At 39.0% G+C, this 23,682-nt stretch overlaps 1 protein-coding gene across 32 annotated transcripts in view; it reads left to right on the top strand.

The window, feature by feature from the left end:
• The window catches only part of EPS8 (EGFR pathway substrate 8, signaling adaptor), a 188,131-nt gene that overhangs the window by 64,499 nt on the left and 99,950 nt on the right, over window positions 1-23,682 (top strand). For 3 of the 32 annotated variants that reach the window (XM_067008786.1, XM_067008768.1, XM_067008764.1), the window contains exons 1-3: window positions 14,186-14,253; window positions 15,858-15,885; window positions 18,063-18,151. The exons of 7 other annotated variants lie outside the window; for them this stretch is intronic. The gene's annotated coding sequence lies outside the window, so the exon portion shown is untranslated. Of the gene's footprint in view, window positions 1-8,705; window positions 8,779-14,083; window positions 14,254-15,857; window positions 15,886-18,062; window positions 18,152-22,086; window positions 22,109-23,682 lie in introns of those variants that run through there. 22 more of the 32 variants (XM_067008790.1, XM_067008777.1, XM_059080184.2 and 19 more) reach the window with 18 other exon arrangements.

The raw sequence follows: 23,682 nt of genomic DNA, 5'->3' as shown, positions 1-23,682 counted from the left end.
CTGACTGACTCGGGGGTGATATTTTGATTTTATATTAAGAAGCCATACACGTTTTCTGTTATGTCAATGAATGCTACAATACTCAAAAGAAAGAGTGACAGCAGGCATCCTCACACAAATGAAGTGATGCTTTAGTACCAGCAAAGTCAATGTATTGGTCTATCGTGAAACGTGATTCGGTTTTTGCAGTAAAAATTAAGCTGTGTCCTCTTTGGGATGGAAGAGGTAGCATTAGGTTAATGTGTAAGCTTTATCTTCTGAAGTACAAAATGACCTTAACTTGGGAGTTGGTCAAAAACCACTTCTGGTTTTAGATTAAATATAATCAGAATAATCTAGGCAGGTATAACGAAAGGATTACCACATGCCTCAGATTTATAAAAAGATGAACAAATGTGGTTTTTAGTTTAGGGATCATGTCTGATATTTTTTTATTTTTATTTTATTTATTTATTTTTTTTTTGCCGTACGCGGGCCTCTCACTGTTGCGGCCTCTCCCGTTGCGGAGCACAGGCTCCGGACGCGCAGGCTCAGCGGCCACGGCTCACGGGCCCAGCCGCTCCACGGCACGTGGGATCCTCCCGGACCGGGGCACGAACCCGCGTCCCCTGCATCGGCAGGCGGACTCTCAACCACTGCGCCACCAGGGAAGCCCATGTCTGATATTATTATTGAGAGTACAGAAAGACCTAATCTGCCTTTTTTTTTTTTTTAAAGGTATAGATATAGAATAGGGTCTACGTTATGTTTTGTAAGTTACAGTTTGACATTGAAAACATATATTTAAGTTGTATGTTTATTTTGGTCTAGAGGAAAAATCTTGTGCATGTTTATGCCTTATATACACAATTTTTAAAGATCCATGCTGACAACAGACAGAATGAATCCTGTTGGTCTAAAAGAAAAGTGAAAAGTCAGCAAGAAAATGTGGAAGAAGTTATACAGAAATGGTCTTAAAGAGAGATGCATATCACTGCTAAACTAAAAGATGTGTGAAAAGATTTTCTTCTGTCAAATTGGAATAGATTTTTAAAACAAGTGATGGCAGTAGTGTTTTGGTGAGAGTGTGGGAGAATAGAAAAAGAACCTTATAAACTGTTGGTAAGAGTGTAAGTTATAATGTCTGTGGAGCATAGGGGAGGAAAATGTTTTCCTTAACCCTCTCAGGGTCCCTGGCTGGACCTGCAGATTAAACTGACAAAGACAAATTAAGAGGAGAAAAGCACACACATTTACTTAGTGAAAGTTGTATGTGACACGGAGCCTTCATGAAGAAATGAAGAAATAGTTAGATCTGAGTGTTTTTATGCTGGGTTTGATGAAGAGTGGACAGCTGTGCAGGAATATGATAGATTAAAGAGTATGAGATAAGTGTAGGGAAGTGGGGGGGGCATTTAACAAGGCCTGTGTGTTCGGATTGTTCTGTGGCGCTTTGTCTTCGGAGATAAGGATGCTCCTTTTTCCTGGGTATAGGAAGGGCACTTCTCCCACGAGGGTTTCAGGACCCGCTTCAGGGGAGAAAAATCTTGCTGAAGATCAGGTGGCCTTCCTGCTCCTGCTGTTTCCTCACACTCCTTCACCTTAAAGTATTCAGTATGCCAAGGTGCCATATTTGGGGGGTAGCGTGTCCTGAACCCTGTCATTCATTCTGAAACTTCCCCAAGAACTTTCACAGTCTAGAAACTGAGTTAGTTGCAGATTGTCCGATAACCCATTAAAACGGTCTCTGAGTCCTGAACATAACATTACCACAAAGACAAAAGAAAACACAGGTTAATGGTTACAACAAACCCATGAACTTAGTTTTTGAGTCCAGAGGGCAATCAGCCTTTGCAATTATTTCTAGACGTTGGCCTCAGAGGATCTTCAGACAGACGAGAGCAAGGAGTAGCCATCTGGCGGATTCCCCGGTTCATAGTTTGCCCCTGGTGATAACATCAGGTGTTCTGGTGAGCGTTCTGAGGGGCCCACATGGCAACAGGCAGGAAGCTTGTCCATACATACATGTGTTACTGTGGTGATTTCTCTGAAGTTCACATCAAGTTGTCCAGCTGCAGCTTGCCGGACTTTGGGAAAGAGACAGTTTTAATTTTTAGCGATTCCAAGTCGGAAGGGTGGGAGAAAAATTGGACCCATCAGTTTGGAGAGTTGTAGCTAGGTATTGGAGGATCCTAGAAGAATTCAGGATCCAGTCCAGTTTACAGGGAGAGAACAAAACCTCAAAGACAATGAACAAGGCAAGAATTTAATAACCACAGGGGTGTGCTGTAGTTTTCCACTGAAACATAATTTTTGTTTCTATTGACACTCCCACTTCTATCAAAGATATTCTAAGTCAGACTAATTTGTTTGCAGAATAAGTCTGTTCTCATTAAACTTGGCCTGATTATTTACATCAGTCCAGTAAGAATAGTGATTGACTATATGTGCTCTTTTCAAGTCTGCTTTGCTGGAACCACTTCTAATAAGGAATCTCAGATTGGACTTTTAAAATCTTTTCAGGATTAGGAAACCAAGCCAATGACTCACCCTCAGCTTTTGCTTGTAATACTTATAGACTTGGGTGAATTACAGTCTTCTCGAGGTCCCCCAAATATCCCGAGGTTCCTGGGTCTTCCAGGAAGTGACCTTCCTTACTCACTTGTTATGCAGGAACCTTATAAGCAAGGTACCAGGCTGGTTTTTGAAGGGGAGCTTTATACATATCTTGGCTCCTTAAATTAAACCTTAGTTCCTTAAAGCTGTCTGGTCATATCTGATTCTGTGCACATCATTCTCAGACATGACATTCAAGTCCAAGCCTTGCTAATGTAGCCAATGTTTACGATTGTGTCCTGTTACAAGGAGAACAGATGCTTATTGAACTTATGCAAATAACTATATTGCCTTGAAAATAAGAACACTCATGGAGAGTTTTCTAATTCTGGAGGGATCAGGTAGGGAGAAGAGATAATTGTTCAAATCAGTTAACAAACGTATAATTTACCAGATTGCTGTGAATTACAGGTAGCTTAAGAGTAAAGAGAAGGGCTTCCCTGGTGGCGCAGTGGTTGAGAATCCGCCTGCCGATGCAGGAGACACGGGTTCGTGCCCTGGTCCGGGAAGATCCCACGTGCCGCGGAGCGGCTGGGCCCGTGAGCCATGGCCGCCGAGCCTGCGCGTCCGGAGCCTGTGCTCCGCAACGGGAGAGGAAAAAGTAAAGAGAAAAAGATTTCTTTACATCTGGAAGATGTAACATTAAAGAACCAGAAATGCTTTAAACAAGTCGTAAAAATCATAATCATCCACATCAGTTCATTCAGTCCCATGTTCTGGTTCATCTTTGGTTAGGAGTTCTATGAATCCATCAGCTTCTTCATTAGTTCTGGAAATTCTTACACAGTCCAGTGGCACAGTCTCAGAGTATTCAAGTCATGTCACTATGGAGTGTTCTCACAGTAGCTGATTGTAAAAACTTTCAGGGAAGAATCAGAGTAAAACAATAGCTGTCTGTGACTGACAAAAGACTTAAAGACAGTCATGGTTAAAGTTCTTATGAGAGTTCATTTGATAAGGAAATTTAGTTATTTCTGTGGCATACCGCAATTTAAGATAATACTCGGGCAAATTATTGACAAGTATTGACACATTTCTGTGAACTTCACACAATTTCTGGAATACTTACACTAATAGGATGTATCCATACACATAGAACCTATGAGGGTTTATCATCACGTCTTATTTTACAGTCCTTCCCGTGTCATTTAAGTTCCAAATAAACCTAATTATTTTAACGCCTCTCTTTTATAAGACAAGAGACAAATCCTTTGAGATTTTCCAGGAACCCTCTGAGAAACTACAATAGTTTGAGGTCTAAAAGACTTTGGGATTTTTTTGTGAAAAATATCAAATAGGATCACAGATCATTATGAAATACCTATTTAACCAAAGTGAAAAGAAGATTTTAAAGGCAAATACAGAAGGTTACATAGCTGTGAACAAAATTTAGGTCTTTTAATATTGAGGAGACTCAGCTTTCTTAAATAATTAGTGACCTGATAAAGATACTGTGAAGCACAGGAAATAATTCTAAGATATAACATCTTGATTTCTGAGGCAGATTACTTAAAAAGGTAAAGAAAACTCAGAGAGGTAGTGACGGTTTTTTTTCTTTTTTTTGGTGGTACGCGGGCCTCTCACTGCTCTGGCCGCTCCCGTCTCGGAACACAGGCTCTGGACGCGCAGGCTCAGCGGCCATGGCTCACGGGCCCAGCCGCTCCGCGGCACGTGGGATCTTCCCGGACCGGGGCACGAACCCGCGTCCCCTGCATCGGCAGGCGGACTCTCAACCACTGCGCCACCAGGGAAGCCCTGTAGTGACGTTTTTTAAGCTATCATTTATTCCTGACAGTTAATCAGGCACTGTGCTGTGCTCTTTACATGCATTATTTCATTCAGCCTCTATGAAGAAGATTCTGTTATTTTCACTTCATAGACAAGCAAGAAAGACTTAATGAAGTAATTTGACCAAAGGCGTACAGCTGTGAGTAACAGGGCTTACCTGTTTGGCACATAAAGTCAAGTTCTTTATATTCTATTGCCTATACTAATGATTTGTTTAAGGTCATGTAATACTAAATTGTAGAGCCAGGGGAAAAAATTAAGGTTGTGGGTTTCAAATCCATGGCTCTTTTGACCACATCGTGCTACTCTTTTTAAAATTCATGTTGAAGTATAGTTAATTTACAATGTTGTGTTAGTTACAGCAGAGTGATTCAGTTATACACACGTACACACACACACACACACACACACACACACACGTATTCTTTTTCAGATTCTTTTCCATTATAGTTTATCACCAAATATTGAATATAGTTCCCTGTGCTGTACAGTAGGACCTTGTTGTTTATCCATTGTATATATAGTAGTTTTGTCTGCTGATACCAAACTTCTAATTTATTTACCCATCCCCCAGAATGCTACTCTTGACATAGGTTTATTTAGTCTATTTTCCATAGCCCCATGTCAGGAATATGGGGGAATTAGAGACTAGTGTTAGAGCCATCATTAAAAGGTCTTGAAACTGCAAACTAAAGAAAGATTACGAATTGGTTTGGAGAATCAACATCTTATCGACTGAAAATAAGTGACCCTTAATATTTTTGCCCAACCAGCGTAGCCCTTCATTGCATTAGCACTTTTCCGCCCAAGGCCATAACTAAATTCTGCTGACTGAGCAAACTCTAGTCCAGTGATCTTCAAAGAAGTTAAATCACTTTTAAAACCGATATAGCCTCCTGCATTGGGCTTCGGTGTTTGCTGCAGGGGTTTTTCTTTGCATGACTTTAGCTCTCTGTGCCACTGGCAAGGCTTGTCTGATTTCAGCCCCGCCTGCCACCCCTATTTATTGGTAACATACAGGCTTCAAGGATCATTTGATGTGCAAATTTAATCGCAGGTTTTATTTTGGAAGGATGACATGGGCTATATCATTTTAACGGCTATTTACACAGCTTTCTCTAAACTGCTGCTCTGAAAACAGGCGTTTCATTCTGTTTATTGTAATTCTGCCTGATTTAATTTTTCAAGGCTAGTTGCTCAGTATTAGCTTGTTGAAGTATATACAGGATAATTCTGTGCAGTATTTCAGAGGGTACATGCTTTGAAATGAAACTTGGGCATTTCTCCTGATTTTTTGGTAAGACAGTAGCTTATCAGCATTCACAGTTATTTTCAGTATTTGCTGGCTTGCCCCCTCCCTTTCATCCTCCCTCCCTTTCTTCCCAGTTCTATAGCACATGATTATAGTTAGGAGAGGTTAAGTTATGTTATCTAGCTAATGTGATAATTTCCTGACTGTTAACAGAGTTAAGGTAAAAGTACTCTGGGAAGGATTGGTACTCTTATTACTAAATGTCTTTTGCTTTCCAAATGGCACTTAAGAATCCCAAGGCACCCATGACTTTAATAGGCTAAAGTAGTTCTATCATTTTTTTAGACTTTAACTTTTTGTGGAAAGCATAGGTTTGGGGGATGATGTTATAAGTTTTAAAAAATGCTGTTTTACAAGGAACATCCTATCAGTTCTTTTGATATGCATTCGCAGGCAGTTATGTGGAATGCCAGCACCATCTGAGCCAGGTGAAATGAGGAAGCTCTACGTGAAATCTTAATAATGATGGGAAATATTGGTACTGCATGCCCAAAGCTTCCATTTTCCCTGCCTCTCAGAAATTCTTTGTACCTATTGTGTTTCGGCGGAGTCTGTATTTAAATGGGAATTTTTCAGCAGAAATTGGAGGTTCTGTGAAGTGTTTCTTTGTAATTTCTGAGGTGAATTTATAGATGTCCTCGTGCAAACTAATATTTTTCCTCATTTATCATTAGGTTTTCTGACTATTTGGTAATTTTATTTTTTTCTGAAAATTTAACCATTTTATGTTGAAAAGAGTAAAACTGCCAATTGCTATATTTTAGCGCAAATCTAATTAAGTAGATTTTTCTATTTTTAAACTTGAATTAGGTAAGTGTTCTGGAATAGATGTGAATGAGAGTTTACAAATTGGTCTCATTGATCTCCTTTTACAGGTGAGGAAATGGAGCTGGAGGGAGGTTAAGTTACTTGCCCAGGTACAGAGCTATTCAGTGGTAGACCTGGGGCATAAACACAAGCGTTCGGTTTCCCGGTGCTGAGGTCTTCACACTTTCCAACTTCTCTTGGGTTACAGGACATGAATAGAAACGAGAAATCACTTTTTTCTTTTGTTTTTCACCATGCTTTTCGCAAAATTTTGTTGGCTTTTTGATTGAAATTGCCAAATAAAAGTGTGACTTTGGGGAACTCTACAGTGATTTCTAGGTTGAAAATGACATTTAAAATCCATAATCAAGTAAGTTTGTGTGATGTTTCCCAAATATATAACTAAACTTTGCCAATTTAAGGCAAAACTACCATTTTATTCACTTATATACAATTACATTATTTTGCAGTAATAATGAGTTCATTTTTCTTAAATCAGTACTTTTCTAACTTACAATAAGAGACTTAAGCCATCTGTAGACTTAAAATTGAATTATGATCTCACTCTTCTAAATAACTTATGCGAAGAATGAGTATTGTTGGTCCTATTGTTTGTATTTATTCACCCCAAGAAGTGCCCATTTGTATGTTTCTTCTCTTTTTATGTTTTCTACCTTTAACCCAGATTCTATGTCCAAACAATAGCTCTAAACCCATAGTGACTCATTTGTTCCTTTTTTTATATGAACAAATTGGTTCTTCCTCTCGTTCACATGCCATGCATGTTTGCCCTTTTGTATGCCTATAAGATGTTAATAATTTGACACGATTCCCCCCCAATATGAATTATATCGCACTGTCGTTCCTCTTCCAGATAAGTTGTTATACAGCATTTGGTTGGTCATTCTACCCATATGAATTCAGCTCCGTTAACTTGTATGTAATTGAGATTTGACATGTGCAATTTAGAGTTTAGAAACCTCTTTTGGATTCTCTCCTATTTGTAGCACATTAGTTTCTTACTCCCATTAAAAAAAGGTTTTAAAGTTAGAAGGAGAAGAAGGGTTGGCTTAGACCCAGCAGATTGTGATTCTTAGGAGAGGAAGGAATGAAAGACAAACTGAGGAACTGAGAGTGCAGTTCTGCTTAGGTTTCCAAGATGAGTGGATTGTGACAGTGTTGATCCATTCTGCTTGGCTGTCCTAACAATTTATGTAAATGACTTCATGTCTTTTTGGATCCAGTGGGCTTAGTGTGATAGGTTTTGCTATAACTTATCTTGCCTGCCTCTAGATTCGTGGTTACAAAGTGTGGAATATAGGGCAAGGTTACCAGTAGAGATGTGTGTGTGTGTGTGTCTGTGTGTGTGTGTGTCTGTGTGTGTGTGTGTGCGTGTGCGCACGCAATTTCCAGCTTCCTTCAGTAGTCATGGAAAAACGTACAGCAATCAGATCTATCACATTCCAAATATATAATATTTCTCATGCCTGCTTCTGGTATGCTGCCCTATATTAGAAGGATAAGGGAATCACCAAATACCCGTGAGCCTTGCTTAGATTTGTCCCATGTCATTGGCGTTCTGAGTGTGTATATGAATATTGTTTTAGTCCATGCAGGTTTTTTTTTATTAGTATTCTGTGCCGCCAGCCGAGGCGGGTCCTCAAAGTGTAGCAACAATCGACAAGAGGGGGTAGGGAACTGAAGGCACCAAGGTATGGGATCAGAAGGGCACAAGCAACTGATGGTTGCAAGGCGAGTTTAATAACAAAGCGTAGCCATATATATACCCCTAAAGCAGGGAATTTGCTTAGTCACGCCTTATCAGCATCAGCTGGTTGATTGGCTTCTCGGCTTAGTCACGCCTTATAGGCATCAGCTGGTTGATTGGCTTCTCGGCTTAGCCACGCCTTATCGGCATCAGCTGGTTGATTGGCTTCTCGGCTTCTCCCTCAAAAGCACCAATTTCCCCTCCAGGGTTGCTTTTCCTAGCTTTAGGGAACAACCAGGGACTCTCAGTAACTGAGCAGGTCCCTGGAGCGATTTGGCCAAAGGCCATCTCCTTTTTTACGTTCATACCATAAAGTCCAGGATGCATACCAAGGAGAGTACAATCGGGCCCTGAGGCTTGTGAGGGTCTTAATGGCGCCTTCCTCAGAGGGCAATGCTCGCCACATTTCCCCCTCTTTTATTTTTTAAAGCTTGATAATGCAATTTCAACCCATACACCTCCTGATGAAGAGCAGCGAGACGGCCAACAATAAAGCGTAATAAACAAGGTAAGGCAATTAACATCAACAATACACATGACCCCTCGGTAATCAATCCTGTGAGTCCATTTTGAAACCAATGCATTGGGTTTAACCATTGAAGCTGATCCAAGAGTCCTTGAATTAATTGTTGGGGCCAGTCTTCTTGTAGACGAGCTTCTGGAATTGCTTGTATTTCCGCATTAAGTTTTTGTATGTCCAAACTAATGTGTCTATCAATCCATACACTTAAAAAGTGCATTTTGTTCCAATCCCAGTCAGTTTCATTATAAGCGTGTTGAGTCACACAAATCCAAGTATATTTAGCATGGCAAATCAAACGCATTTTCAATTTTAAAGCCATAATCTGGTCTCCTAAACCTATGAGAGCATTTTTTAACTCATCAACCTCAGTTTTTAGTTGAGTATCAATATGACTTTGTAATGCTAATGCAATACTGGTATTTTTAGACAGTTGATTAACATAATGTGCTTGTTGTACAGTTTTACTTAATGCTAAACCGGCGGTAGCGGTTATGGCTGTTAAAGCGGCTAAGGCTAATATGCTACATATTAATATTCCAATGAATCGTTTAGGTCTTTTTAAAGCTTCAGATAATTCTAGCCAAGCTTGCATGCTAGTACTATGATACCATGGTTCAGAAATATTTACAGGCAGCATTACATAGGAAGGTTGTTTTAACATCATAACAGAAAAAGTTCCTTTCATAAGCAGAATGCAAGTACTAAAAATACAATTCTGACAAGTTATATGATATCCTAAGGAACCAGAAGTAAACTCAATCTGTAAATCTCCTATTAGCAAGGCATATGAGGGTGTAACACAAGTAATAACCGGTTGATAATAAGACAATGCAAACTTCCCCAAATCCCAATGGTTATAAAAAACCAAACTATTATTAGTAACAGAAACTGAAGAAATTAAAATGGTACCATTATTATAATTTAAGGTGCACCAGATTTGAGAATTCAAAATCAGATTGGGGAAAATCAGAAGGAAAAAAGGAGGGAAACTTCAAACTTGTAACAGCTTTAACTACCTTTAAACTATGGCCGGCCAGTAAAGTCCCTTGTCCTACATATACTTCAACACAAAAATAGTATCTTTGACTTTGCAGCTTCTATTAGAGCTCCACTTTCAGCTTTATGATTAGACCCATCTTTGTTGCTGTAATTACCAGTCTCATTCTTTCCATTTTTGTTATTGTTGCCCTGTGAAATCATTTTTTCTAGAACAGCAAGAAGATGTAAAGCTTTCTCAGCTTGGTAGGTTAATATACACAGGTCTACGAGCAAAAAACACACTGCTTGGGCAAATTTTTCTTCAAAAGGTTCTATGAACTGATAAAGTTTTTCACCAACGGATATGGCTTCTGTATACTGTCGGACATGATACAGGATGACTGTTTGATTGTAATACAACATACTGTTTTCAAGATCATCTAGTCCATCCATTTCTTCAACATCCGGGTGCACCTGATTCTTCAGTTGGTTAAGTGTCTGTCTTAAACTATCTGTTGTTGTCTGGTTACTTTTGAAAAACTCAGCTACTGCCGTATTCAAAATTATTTTATAATCGTCTTTGTTTATATCTTGTAGGCAGGCAGGATGTTGCAGACAGACATCATACTTTCCAGCTGTGAAAGCCTGGAAAGCACTGGTGGACAACTCCCCTTGATCAGTGATTTCAGGTCGCTTCTTGGATACTTTTTGTCCCATATTTTTTTACTTCTGACTATTGCCCCGAGTTACTATCAACTTTACTATGTGGCCACACTTTCACTCTTCACTCCGGGGATTCACCTACCGAGATTCAGATGTCCCTCTTGTCAAGTCCCTGTTCGGGCGCCACTTGCCGCCAGCCGCGGCGGGTCCTCAAAGTGTAGCAACAATCGACGAGAGGGGGTAGGGAACTGAATGCACCAAGGTATGGGATCAGAAGGGCACAAGCAACTGATGGCTGCAAGGCAAGTTTAATAACAAAGCATAGCCATATATATACACCCCTAAAGCAGGGAATTTGCTTAGTCACGCCTTATCAGCATCAGCTGGTTGATTGGCTTCTCGGCTTCTCCCTCAAAAGCACCAATTTCCCCTCCAGCGTTGCTTTTCCTAGCTTTAGGGAACAACCAGGGACTCCCAGTAACTGAGCAGGTCCCTGGAGCGATTTGGCTAAAGGCCATCTCCTTTTTCACGTTCATACCATAAAGTCCAGGATGCAGACCAAGGAGAGTACAATCGGGCCCTGAGGCTTATGAGGGTCTTAAGGACGCCTTCCTCAGAGGGCAATGCTCGCCACAATTCTGGATAATGATTAGTCATATACCAGCCTGTACCAGATTAGCCTTTTATAAAGCTATCGTTAACATCTTTACCAATGACTCAGAACTAAAAGACATATCAGGATTATATTACTGGGATATGGGACAAATCAAAGCAAGGCTCATGGGTTTTTGTCGATTCTCTCCCCTTTCTAAGAGGGCAGCTCACCAGAAGTAGACATGAAAAATATGTATTTGGAATGTTATAGGTTTGGTTGCTGCACATTTTCCCATGACTATTAAAGAAAGCTAGAAATTGTATACACACACACACACACACACACACACACATACATACATCACTGCTTGTAACCTTGTTTTAGTAGGGTATTAAATGTGCCTGTTAACTTGCTATTGGGAAAGTAAATGTCTTAAAAGAATAAATGGGCCTATTTCTAAGCAGCAACACTTTTGGCATTTAGCAAATCCATGGCCTAAAAGCTTTATCTTCAAAATGACAGGGGCTAGAATTGGAATACCCCGTAAGATCCTTTTTGACCGTCAGGTTCAGAGATACACTGATAGGTTGGGTTGGAATTTTTGTGATTATATTGTTTATTTTGAAAAAGGGTTTCCCTTCTATTATCAAAGAAAGAGATTACATTAGTACTTTCTGCTGTTCTCCTGGCTGGTTTCAAGGCTTTCTTATTCTTTTCACTTCCTTGACAGCACTGCCCCATATCCTGCCCTTTTTTTTTTTTTTTTTTTTTGATGCTCTTCTTTTGTAGTCTGAGTTCCCCAGGATGCAGACTCTGAGGTGGAAATTAGTGCCCTGGAAGTTTCTCAGAAAGTGCTGTTGAGATCAACTGCTGTGGAGTGGAAGGAAGAAACCAGCACTGGGCAGAGGGGGAAGTTAGGCTGCCCTGTAGTCTTGGTGGAGATCTGACCCCCTAGAGGCTCTAAAACTGGGATGGTGCTTCACCATTGTCTCCAGCTAGAGAGAGGGGTGCAAGCCTTTATATTCCCCATGTCAACCAGTCTTCGGATGTGGTCTGCCCTGGGAGGGGAGCATGAACTTGCAAGGGGAGACTTCAGCCAAGGCCATTCTGAAGAGAGCCGATAGCTGAGGCCTGTATGCTGGCAGTACTACAGCAGCTGGGGAAGAAATCCTTCAGTTGTGAAAGGGGATCTGGGTAGTACATCACATTTTCCACTCCATCTTTTTTGCAGGGGTGCTGGAGGTTTCCCAGTGGCTTGGGGGATGGGTTGGAACTTCCAGGAATGAGGAGTTGTAGGGCAAAGTTGCCAGGGGGTTGAAAAGTGACAGAGAAGAAAAGTTGGTGTGAGTAGGTTCTGTCGGATCATTGAGTTCTGGCTTTGATCAGTGCTTTTCTAAACAAGCTTAAAAATCCTACCTATTTATGGTGATGCTATTCCCTTTTTAAGTTACGGAATTCTGATGAAAACGCTTGGGTTCTCTATGCAGAGGAATGTGCATATCTATATGCATATAAATTCTGTTTGGTTGTTGTAAACCTGCTTGTTTTTTCAGTTCCCTATTTATAGGCTTTTTTCTTCTTCCATCTCTTAATAATTATGCTTTTTTGGCATCTGCATATTAAAACATTAGTTGAGTTCGAAATTTTCTGTTTGAGGTATTTGTTAATGCTCAACCACAGTAAATCATTTTCTCACGTATTTTGTAATTTCTAAATTATAAGGTCATTTTCAGTGAGGATTCTTTTGCGCTTTCATTTTGGTTTAGTTTTTCTAGCCTGTGGAAATCCATCGTGGCCTTGTTTATGGAGTGTTACTTTAAAGTATTTTTATGTTTGTTTGTTTCACCTACTCCAGGGATATCACAAGCCCAAGACCCTTTTTTTTTTTTTTTTTTTTTTTTTTTTTTTTTTTTTTTTTGTGGTACCCGGGCCTCTCCCGTTGCGGAGCACAGGCTCCAGACGCGCAGGCTCAGCGGCCATGGCTCACGGGCCCAGCCGCTCCGCGGCATGTGGGATCTTCCTGGACCGGGGCACGAACCCGCGTCCCCTGCATCGGCAGGCGGATTCTCAACCACTGCGCCACCAGGGAAGCCCTGAGGACCCATTTTTTTTCTTAATTTCTTAAGCTTGGAGATTCTCATACAAATAAGATTCAGACTTCAGAACTGTTGTGACACAGGCTTAGGGTTTTAATTTCTGGTTGTAAGCGTTTCCCCTGCCCTCTCACCCAGATTTTCAGAGACAAGTTCCACTGAAGTCTTACTAAGACAATGAGTGGATTTGTCCTGTCCCCCTCACCAGTTTTTAATTGTGATTGCAGCCCTTTGACGATGGCTCCAGTTTTATGGAAGCACCTCAGAGCCAACTTTATGCCCAACTTGTGTGCCCAAGATCTCTTATTCTGTCCTTATATGGGCATCAGGGTTGCTACAAATGGTTGGACAGGTTGTATCCTGTGTTGAAGAAAAGCCGGGCCAGAAATTTAGCCTAACTCTGCTCTTCTGAGAGAGAACTTTCTTCTAATCCCATTCCTTGAGGGGGCATCTCCTTACCAATTTCAATTAGACCTAAGAGCTATAAGAGACTCCAGTGATTCTTCCTGGTGGCTACAGCTGGCAATATTTGCTTTTGTGCTTACTGCCACTGTGGCCATCAGTCCTTAACTTTGGTTTGGCACCAGGGGGGTTTTCTTTACTGCAAGTGGAACTGTGTATTTAATTTTTAAAATGTGTTACTCTTTCTCATCTTTTCTGTGTTGTTTATTTATGGTGGAAAGTCGTCTTCATTAGCTCAGTTGACCGTATTGTGGCACCTGGAATTCCCACAAGTTACTTATTAACCTCTGTTCCTCAGATATCACCTCTTTAAAATGGAAGTAATAATAGCCCACCTGTATGGCGTTAGTTTAAATTTAGAGCACCTAGTAATTTCCCCATCAGTATTTGTACCATTTAAAGCTTTACCACTTTAGGGAAGACTTGGAAATGTAGTAGTGGCTGTGTTTACTTACTTAACAAGAAGAGGAAGTCTTAGTTAACGCCCTGGAGAAACCAGAGAAACTTTGTTCATTGTAGCATAATGTCGAAACTGAAGCTCCGAGCCCCACCCTTTCTGATGTCGCCGTGCCAAAGGTCACTTGGCACCAAGAGTGAACAGAGAGGAATGTCCTCTCAGTATTGCCTGGAGGATCGCTCAGAGGAGCTCTGCCTGGATTGTGAGGGTAGGTAAGTTTGAGTCTGTGAATGTTTTCTTTGCTAAGGAGGGCTCTCAAAGGCATAATTATCATGGCGTATATTTGTAGACCTTGAAACATGTGGTAATGCTTTTAGTCCCAATAAGCTCTTTGACAATATTGTAAATTCCCATTTGGAATTCCAAGTGGATTCTGAACTTGGTGAAATTGGTACTCCAGGTGCCGCAGGGTCCTGCCTCCTGCCTCCTGGCTTCTTGCTTACAGAGATGGGGATATATAGGATTTCCTCCCCTTAGGTCATGATGTTTAAGAGACTAATTCCCCACCCCCCCCACCCCAATTATAGCTAAGAAGAAATCTGTTGACTGTTAACAGTTGGGAAAGCACAGATATATCATGTTTTCTTAAAATTGCTTTAAAAATAATCTGGTATGCAGAATAGTGTGATTATCCTATAAATATTAACTGCTTTGGATTGTTATACACCATTAGTTCTACTATGAAAATGTGCTTATTACCAAGTTCAGTTTTCTTAGGTTGTTATTGGCTTTGAGTCCAGACTTAACACTGCCAGATTTCTGTGTAAACATTTTGCTTGGGACCAAAAAAAGTAGTGAATATGTGTATTTAAAGTGTTTTCTTAAAAATATCCATGTATATTAATGGATCTTGTAAATGTTTAAATAGTCAATTAATGGAATTTTTCAAAAAACAACTCTTTCCAAAAATCCATAATTTTTTATAAAACTCTTTCATAGCACACCATAATTTTATATGTAGCGTGTTTTAAATAAAAAAAATTTGAGTTTAATGGCAAATATATATAATTCTCAATACATAGAGATCTACTGTTTTTGTAGTTCTTATCGATTTGTTTGTTACATTTAATATTCAGGAGGAGCCTTTTTGTTCTCTTACTAATAATTAAGTGCAAGTATAAATTAAGATTTATACTACAGAAAAAAAAAGGAGAGCTAATAATAGTGTATCACAGTGTAGTACATAACAAAAGTAAACAACTGATTACATCATGCCTTCTTGAGTTTGGGTACCATGGTTATGGCTGTATTGATCCTTTTGGAAATGGACTCTTGGCTATATTCATTTTCCTGTAATGTGTCTATTATTTATTGAGACTCTCTACACCATAAGGAGTATTATCAATTCACACAAGTTTGAACTACTTATACAAGCGTTGTTTGCAGCTTTTTGTCAGCTAAAAAAAAAAATGAGGTTCCTTGAGATGTTTATGGATTGATTTATTTTTACCCTTGCTACAAAGCTTTTGTCAGCTTTACAGGCCAAAATTCCAAGGCAAATGTCGGAATCACTTTTAGTACAAATCTCATACATACTCTGGGAATCATACTCTGGGAATGGTATGTAAAATATTTTGTCTTTTGACATACCTAGTCTCACCTTAAGAAGGATATCCCTGTACCTACTGTACCTAGAGTGTTTTAAAGGAGGTTTTTGGTTTTCAGAAGCTAAACTTGGGAGCAGTTTCTTCAGTTTAAGTAAATTGCATATAAGAGGAAATGACTCTGGAGAGGATAAGATGTTTAGACTCATTTTCCATGTAAATAATTCTGAAATAAATTGTGAAAGAGGTCTCCTTTTTGGTTTATTTTTCAGTGAAATCATGTTTCATTAATTCATCAAGGTAGGTATGAAATTTACTTAAGGGAACTGCCTTGGAAGAACTCCACATCAGCTCATTCTATTTTAGATTTTTAAATAATAGCTTAGTTGAATTGCATAAAATTTTTGTGCAGGTGATATAATGAGGTAGATTATCATACATTCTTTTGATCATTTACACGATAGGATAGTTCTAATTTAATTAAACCATTAAGTATTCTTTAAAACTTCTTTTTTATTTTAGAGTTGAGGTTTGTTTATGTTTTTAACTGTTTAATTTGACATGTGGATACTTAAAATGGTATTTTCAGCTATATGAAAAATTATACTTCTTATTTTAGTTAAAATTTATGGGCTTTGTATACAGAATCTTCTGTATACAGTATACTAACTAGGTTTGGGAATTTGACTAGCTGAAACTTGTCGTCGTTTTCATTCTCAGTGTATTTTCTAAAATTTTAAAGAAATTTATAAAATATTGTCTCTCTGTACTGGTAATGTAAAATCTCAGTTGAAATGCGTGTATGTTTCTTAAACTTGCTGTAGATCTCACACGAACATTTGTCCAAGAATGCCTTGCTTTTAGGAACATTGGTATACAGTTTCTTGAATCTTAAAAATACATTGTGTCAGACGTTTAGATGTAACTCAGAACCATATTATTTAACTTCACTATTTATATGATCCTAATGGTCAGATTTAAATATCTGACAATATTATTATTACTGTTAAGTTGCATTGCATTCTTTGTCTTCCTCCATTGTTTCTAAAAAATACTTTTCCTTCATTTTGTAGGTAATTTTTCTTTTTTTTCCCCCACTTCTTTATACAATTTGCCAGACCAAATGACACAGTTAGTATCCATTAAGTAGAGCCATGAATATCAATCTTGGACACAAAGCCTGGGATTGTAGTTGGGGAAGCCCTCCTGCTGCTCTGGCTTGGTGTCCAAAGACTCTGAATGAAGTCTCTTAACTTATTCAGGATCTCTGAAAGCCCTTTGGGCTCCCCATCGCCCATTCATAGCTGATGTTGCACTCTTCTGCTTAAAAGTTGTCTGTGGCTTTCCCATTTCCCATCATATCAGATTCAAAGTCCGGTACGTAACTTATCACTTGTAGTCATGTATCTTAATTTATAGCCTATACTTTTTTTTTTTTTTTCTATTTTAACTTTTTATTTTGGCCACACCATGCTGCATGCAGGATCTTAGTTCCCTGACCAGGGATCTGTGCCCCCTGCAGTGGAAGCACAGATTCTTAACCACTGGATCGCCAGGGAAGTCCCTGGCCTACACTTCTTGATCTTTATGCTTTGTACCTCCATGTCCTGCTTTTTCCTTCACTCATGCCACGATAAGAAAGTGTCTCCCTCATATGCAAATTTACCTCATCCTTAAGGTCTACTAATCAGGCCCATTAAATTTCTCCTGGTCCCCTCTTGCAACATTGAAACTAATCTGTTTTGTACTTGCTATATTTTCTTAAGGTGCTTCATGTTCTGTCTTGTGTTACCGTTATTTTTACATGTGTTGTAATATTTTACGCCTCCTACGTAGCATAGCCTAACTTTGAATGATCCGCTGAGCCGCGTCTCTGTCTCTTACTATGATGGGTTGGATGTGGTTTCATCTTATATCTCCTATGTTTCCATGTATTTAGTAGATGCTCATTGTAAATATTTGGCAACTGAATAAATGTCATGCCATGGCAGTGAGTAATTGACTACCAGGCATTTTATTCCTCTGTTGGAATGGATGTTTGGGGATAGGACATCACCTCCCCAGCAGGGAAAGCTGAAGAAACAATCAAAGATGCAGTTTAAAAATGATTTAGATTATGTGTAGTATCTTAATACTGACAAGGAAAGAACAACTTTTTCTCGGTGAAGCCTTTGGACTGATAGGAAATTGAAGGGTAACACAGACTTTGGAAAAGTGACTATGGTTCTGAGTCAGAGAATGTTTTTCAGGAGTTCACAGTTCGGGGCTAAATACAGTACATTTGTTATGTGTGATTTTATGTTATTTTCACCTAGTTGGTGAACACAGACCATTTCACCTAGCTGAACTGAGCCACACAGGAATAGACAAAATGCACATGCGCACACCTCAGATGCCTTCCAGCTCCCTGACTTCACTGCATATCCTGAATCACAACCACCCATGTTTCGTTTTCGTAACTTTCCCTCCAATTTCAGATAACCCTTTTTCTACCACTGCACAATAACTCACAAGCTGCAACCCTTGGACACGCAATTCCGCAAGCACACTTCAAGTCTTTTGTAAGGTAGGATGCTATATTTATTATAGTTTTTATTTATTTTTTTAACCATTTAACATATGAAAAATTGTGCTAGGGTCTTTACTAGGCTCTTTTCTTTTTTATATGTGTCACCGACAGCTGTTTTTTTCCCTAAGTCCTGGGCTTTTCATGATGTGCTTTTGCATAGCATCATGATTTTTCAGGAACATATTATGCCGCATTATAACAGGACTGACTGTACTAATTGATAACATAGAGCGTGTGAACTGACAGTTCTCTCTCTGTCTTTCTTTCCTTGATTTCTACCCTCCCTCTCCCCGCTCTTTAAATGGTGAGAGATGCTAAAAAAAAATCCCTGTAAGAGGAACACAGTGCAACAGAGAAAAATGCCAGAGAACTTGTTTAACCAGTGTCGTAGAAAAAGGGCATAAAATTACCTGTGGAATAAATAGATATGCTTAGAAGCACGTAGAGACTGAACCTAAAAGACCAGGGACCAGTGGCTTACCCTTAGATAATAATAATGTTTAACATTTTGTGAGCCGTTACTGTGTTCCTGGCACTATGATAAGTGCTTGGCATGGATCAGGGCACGTAATCCTCACAAAACCCTGTAAAGTAGACGTTATTACTGCCTTTATTTTACAGATGAAGAAAGTGAGGCTTACAGGGGTTAGTTAACTTGCCCAAGGTTGATAATTCATAAACATAAATGGCAGAGCCAGATCTTTGGATCACATCTGACTTCTGAACGGGAGATCTCAGTTGTCTCTTAGAGTACTCTGTAGATGATAAATAAATAACTTCCACATGTATTATTTCCTCTGCCCTCACCTGTGTCTGACTGGCATCACAGGCCATCTTTTAACCCCTGTGATAGATGAAAAAACAAAGGTACTCAGGCCAAGAAATGCACAGTTTGTCAGAGGCAGAACAGTAACAACTAGTTCTGATGCCAAATTCAGAGTTTTTTCCATTGGGATTATCCATGAAGAGGGAGAGAAATTGGACAGTTAGAGATCAGGTGAGCTGAACTAGGGAAGAGAAGAAGAAATGATTGTTTTGGAAGTCGGGGGAGAAACAAGTGAATTTCTAACAATGTATCAGAATTGGAAGGACAGAGCCAGATGGAGGAGGGACAGGGGCAGTAAAGGGACCTCTAACTCTATGGTATAAGAAGCCTGATCAGGTTCTCATCAAGGAGCTCAAGCTAGCACCGATTTCAACTCAGGATTATAGGGAGAGAAACCCGAGGTCATGAACATAAATTGGTTGTGCTATAAATCCAGATTAGTAGTAGCCTCAAAAAGAAAAAAAAAAAAAAGAGGAAGAAGAGAGGTGACAATAGAGGCAAGCTTCAAAAGGCTTTATTGGCACTTCTTTTACAACATGTGATGTGTCTTTTTTTCTTTAGGTAGTCAGTTTCTGTATAGCACCTTGCATATAAACAAGTGCTTAATTAGTTTTTGTTAAACTGAAGGTTTGATAAATAGTTGAGAGAGCAATTTTTCAGTCAAGTGTTAAGAGCCTAATATTATACAGGTAAGAGGATAAGCAAGGATTGATGAGCATCTGTGAATTTAAATCAGGGGGCTAGCAAACTGTGCCCTGTCTGTTTTTCTTCAAGCCAAGAATAGTTTTTACATTTTTAATAGATTATCAAAGATAGAAACAAAAACAAAGAACATTGACAGAGACCGTATGTGGCCCACAAACCCCAAATATTTACAACCAGGCTCTTTACAGAAAGTTTGTCAACCCCTGGCCCTGAAGTACATCCCATAAAGCAGAAAAAGTTAGACTTGTTTCCTTTTGGGAAATCAGATTAGGTAATAGAAACTGGTATTATATTTCATAGAGGGCTACGTTTTCAAATGTGGACCTTTTCTTTTTTCTCCACATGTAGGAAGGAATTGATATTTATTTAGTATGATATTTTGCTTGGGACTTTGTATACTTTATTTCTCATACCCTTGAAAGATTTTATAATTACTTTACAAATGAGGAAACTAGGCACATAGAAGCTATGTAAGCCTCCACATTTATTAAGTAGTGGGATTCATATTTGTCTGGGTTTCTCCAGATAAGAATATGGTAGAGAAACTTTATTTGTAAAAATTGAGTATGGTCTATTCAGAATTCTGGCTTGAAAACATCTAGATATCAGATATAGACATTTGTAGTCATTTTAGCCAGTATCTAAAATATTTTAAAAAACACACGTTGTACACAAAAAAAATAGAATTGGTTGGAGAATTGTGTCATTTTATTATAAAAATTGCATTTGAAGGAAGGTTTTTGGATAAATTGTATAGAACTATAGAGAAAATTTAAAGAACAGAAAATTCAAGCCTCATATTAAAAACTTAAAATAACATTCAGCTAAAAGAAAGATGAGACGTAAAATATTCTCATATAAAGTACAAAATAGGGAAGTGTATTCTGCATCAATAGAGAGTATACCAGGTAGCAGTTTATCTTTGAAAAACAGATTATTAAACAAATATTGGCTCATATGTCTAATTGTAAAGTTTTATGAAGAAAATTTCAGGGTGCAATGAAAACATGCAACGAGGGATCTAATACAGATTGGAGGGGTCAGAGGAGTAGTTCCCCAGGAGGTCATTTAAGCTGAGATACAGGATTTAGGCAGCCAAAGACAAAGACGATAATTATTCCAGACAGAGTGTGATAGGGCTTGAGGATGGAAAGAGCTTGGCGTATTCAAGGGATGATCACAGAAGGCCATTGTATCTCCTAATAACTGTGAGAAGAGGAATTATATCTGTTTGTTCATCATTGTCTATCCAGCCTCAGACGTACCTGCTGGCACACAGTAAGCTCTCACCAAGATTTACCGAATGAACAAAGACTGAACAGACATTTCGCTGGGAAATTCATTATAATTGTGAGCACAGGGCCTGCCTGGGTGAAGCCTCCTCCCCTCCTCTCTGAAGCTCACCTAATTACATTAAACTTCTCAGATTGTTGGTAATCCCAGGTTACTCTAGGCCACTGGCAGCCCAGCTTTCCCAAACCTTCTTCACAGCTGTCAAAGTATCTGAATGGAGCTCGACCTGGAGAGAGTCTGAACAGGAAAGGCAGGAAAAAGGAATGAAGACCGCTTCGGCTGCATCTGGTCCTGAGGAGGAAAAGTGAATTGGCATTATTACAATGCCAGGACTGAATCTGAGATAGAATGAATACAGCTACTTTTCTAAAAATAACCAGCTGAGGGGGGGGAGGGTGTTCTGGACTAGAACACATGATCCCAGGTTCTCTGAGTGATCACCCTGTGACCAAGTAACACATGATAATCGGCCTTAGAGGTTTGATTAAGAAGTTAAATACTGAAATGCTTCCTATTTGTGGAGCTTGATTCTTCAAAATCAAATCTGAGCTTCTAAATTGAGATAATTTCACTTACAGGTTGGGTGCGTTGAGGAATTTATAAAGTAGAAAGAGAAGGAGAGAGAGTTGCATATTTCGCAAGTGGGTGAAATAAAGTTGTAATAGACTTAGAAGGACCGTTTTACAAGATATTTACCGTAAGATGGAGGTGAAATAGGGGTTTACAACCATTAAGGAAGGAGAAGGTCACTAAGTGGGAAGGAGAATGGGAATTGGAGACAGAAGGAAAGAAAATATTTCAGGTTTATTCTGAAATGTTCGTTTCTGAGTTAAAGAGCCGTAAGTAGTGAAAACAATACATGTACAGCTGATTATATAAGAATTTAATAATAAACTTGTCTGTGCTTTGTTTGAGCTTAAACTTTAGTGAACTTCAGTTGACAGTGTTGGATTTTTGGGGTTTAATGTGAGGTTTGAGGCATTTCATACTGGATGTCAAAAGTCTATTTCCTTACAAAAAGAGAAATATTGGCTAGCAGATAAGGTAAATACTTGCTAAGAGTTATGAGTTTTGTTTTGATCAGTGAGGAAAATAGACACCTGCTGCCCCCTGAAGAATGTTTTTCAAAGGTATGTTAGGAGGGGGATTGGTGGTAGTGACTTTTGGAAAACTCTTGGTTGTTTATTTTAAACAGAATGTTTCTTAAGTATTAAAATGACTGAGTTAGATATTGTCAGTGTCACTCGGCTTATTTCCAGGGACTAACTCCTGCAGTTAACAGTTGATTTGCCATAAGACATCAAGTTAGTGATAACTTTCTTAAAGTTACAGGCATGTTTCTTACCCATTTTAAATGAGTCAACTTTTGTTAATATCATTTTGTAGTTCCTTTTGATATTTGGTATGGAACTTAATAATGGACTAATTAATTATAAAAGCAAACTCTAAATCTTATCATTTTAAAAGTTTGACCATTGAAGCCATCTTATTGAATATGTGTATATTATATATATATTATTTACATATAATATAAATAATATATATATATTTACCCCCTTAGGAATACTGATGTATTTTATTTTGTTCAGGGGATGTTCTCCTCAAAGTTTGTAAGCACGTTAGATTATATGAATGCTTACTTAAAAAGTGAAAAATGCAGAGGAATTTTTAAAAAATTCTTTGAGGGCTTCCCTGGTGGCGCAGTGGTTGAGAGTCCGCCTGCCGATGCAGGGGACACGGGTTCGTGCCCCGGTCCGGGAAGATCCCACGTGCCGCGGAGCGGCTGGGCCCGTGAGCCATGGCCGCTGAGCCTGAGCGTCCGGAGCCTGTGCTCCGCAATGGGAGAGGCCACAACGGTGAGAGGCCCGCGTACCGCAAAAAAAAAAATTCTTTGAGCCATTTCATAAGTCAAATGATGCTTTTGTAAAAGAGCATATCTATTCCAAATCATTTTCTATGTTAGAATAATTTTATATATACATTGCCTTAGTTTATCCCATTAGTATACTGTGAGATTGGTGTGTATGGGGTGGGACATAGAGTCCTACTTCATTTGAGTAATGAGAAAATTAAGGGTCGCTGAGAAATGGTGTTTGTAAGAGGGGCTGCCAGGTAAGGTTAGAGCTGGACAAGAAATCAATAGTTGGTGAAACTGGACCAGTTCTTTTTTTTTTTTCCCCCAACACACAGTTCAATTTATTGCTTTTGTAAATTAAGGATTGTGTTTCTTGATCTTTATTAAAGTAGAATATATGATCATCTAATTTACCTCAAATCAAAATATGTATATATACACATGTGTATGCATATATTTATATGATCACACACGTACACAAAGCATTATAAGGATGGTTTTAATTCGTGTGTGTGTGAGTGTTTGCCACAGAAATCCCTGATGTCCTGGTGCATCCTCCATTACAGAGGCAGCTGCAGTAAGATCTAGCATTACAGGCCAGGCAGCCATACCTGTGGCCTCACAGACATGCAGTGGTTTATTCCTTCCTCATTTACTTTTTTTATTATCATGGTAAAATATATATAACATACAATTTACTATTTAAATCATCTGTGGTGTAAATTCATGGGCATCAAGTACCTTCACGTTGTTGTGCAACTATCACTACCATCCATCTTCAGAACTTTTGTATCTTCACAGACGGTTCCATACTCATTAGAGGATAACGACTCATCACCCCCTGTACCC

This window comes from Kogia breviceps, chromosome 12, assembly GCF_026419965.1.
Source record: "Kogia breviceps isolate mKogBre1 chromosome 12, mKogBre1 haplotype 1, whole genome shotgun sequence".
In the NCBI taxonomy this organism is placed as follows: domain Eukaryota; kingdom Metazoa; phylum Chordata; class Mammalia; order Artiodactyla; family Physeteridae; genus Kogia; species Kogia breviceps.
Note: the sequence above shows the minus strand (reverse complement) of the source record. Positions and strands in the feature narration are given on the sequence as shown.